This window comes from Sebastes umbrosus, unplaced genomic scaffold (assembly GCF_015220745.1).
Source record: "Sebastes umbrosus isolate fSebUmb1 unplaced genomic scaffold, fSebUmb1.pri scaffold_201_arrow_ctg1, whole genome shotgun sequence".
NCBI classification, from domain to species: Eukaryota; Metazoa; Chordata; class Actinopteri; order Perciformes; family Sebastidae; genus Sebastes; species Sebastes umbrosus.
The window spans coordinates 22501-24180 of NW_023618507.1; the positions used below are offsets into that span (position 1 = coordinate 22501).

A 1680-nucleotide genomic window follows, 5' to 3' on the forward strand; every position below is an offset into this window, starting at 1 on the left:
AAATCATCCATGTGTTGGTAGGAGAGCGCTGACGGAGAAATCATCCATGTGTTGGTAGGAGAGTCAATTCACCATAATCAAAGTATGACATCATTAACCATTTGAAGACATTATATTAATATGTGTTTCCTTCATGGTGTCATTAACATCAGAGTTTCTGGGGACCATGAGAACCAGCCGGTTCATTATTATTATTCTTATTGGACATGACGCCTGTAATGTTTCTATTAAAGTGTTGATGTTGTTCGTTGATCTCTACGAAAAGAAGTTCTGATCCAAACACGTGCATGTTTGTTAGCTGTTATTAATAATATCACAACACACAGTAAGAAGTTTCCTGTTCAACTGCCAATCAGAACGTCGATACGCCACATCGATACGTTGATACGTTGATACGCCACGTCGATACGTTTATACGTTGATACGCCACGTCGATACGTTGATACGTTGATACGCCACGTCGATACGTTTATACGTTGATACGCCACGTCGATACGTTGATACGCCATGTTGATACGTTGCTACGTTGCTATGTTGATACGCCATGTTGATACGCCATGTTGATACGTTGCTACGTTGATACGCCACGTCGATACGTTGATACGTTGATACGCCACGTCGATACGTTGATACGCCATGTTGATACGTTGCTACGTTGCTACGTTGATACGTTGATACGTTGATACGTTGATACGTTGATATGCCACGTTGATACGTTGATACGTTGCTACGTTGCTACGTTGATACGCCATGTTGATACGCCATGTTGATACGTTGATACGTTGATACGCCATGTTGATACGTTGATACGTTGATACGTTGATACGCCATGTTGATACGTTGATACGTTGCTACGTTGATACGTTGATACGTTGATACGCCATGTTGATACGTTGCTACGTTGATACGCCATGTTGATACGTTGCTACGTTGATACGTTGATACGCCACGTTGATACGTTGCTACGTTGATACGCCATGTTGATACGTTGCTACGTTGATACGTTGATACGTTGATACGCCATGTTGATACGTTGCTACGTTGCTACGTTGATACGTTGATACGCCATGTTGATACGCCATGTTGATACGTTGCTACGTTGATACGCCATGTTGATACGTTGCTACGTTGATACGTTGATACGTTGATACGCCACGCGGACGATTCATCACAGAAAAGATATCGGCTTCAAACATTCGATATTTTCACCAGTTTCTAAGGAGATCCTGTGAATTTATTAAAAACATGTTTCCTTTTGAAGTAATGAGAATATAAACATGGAGCCAACAGCTGCGTTAAAACAAACTGAAAGCATCGTTTTGATATCCTGAACATCTGAAGTCTGTCTTTAACCTGTTCATCCATCCCGTAAACGCAGCGCTCCCGTGTGTTCCCTGTGGATGTCTGCTGTCTGAGAATGCTCCGTGTCGTACCGTCCGTGTCCGTTATTCTCTGTGTGACTGTTTGTTGTAAATATGTCAAATATTGTGTTTTTTCTGTGTATGATTTTTGTGTATATTATATTATGTGTAAATATGTTCATCTCTCTCGTACGATCGCTCCTGTTGCTCTGCGTGTTCCGGTGATGTGACACAAATCCACGTGTGATGTTTCATATTTCATTTCTATGTGTGGAAAGAGTTTTTGTAAAGTGAAATAAAAGATTGCAGATGATGGAAA

The 1680-nt window shown here is 41.1% G+C and overlaps 1 protein-coding gene across 2 annotated transcripts in view; it reads left to right on the top strand.

Moving 5' to 3' along the window:
• Positions 1-1680, top strand: part of slc30a2 (solute carrier family 30 member 2) — a 23818-nt gene extending 22138 nt beyond the window's left edge. Inside the window, exons 8-9 of one of the 2 annotated variants that reach the window (XR_005205990.1) lie at positions 1-54; positions 153-1680. The exon at positions 1-54 is cut by the window's left edge and continues 378 nt beyond it. The gene's annotated coding sequence lies outside the window, so the exon portion shown is untranslated. The other variant, XM_037763194.1, reaches the window with a different exon arrangement.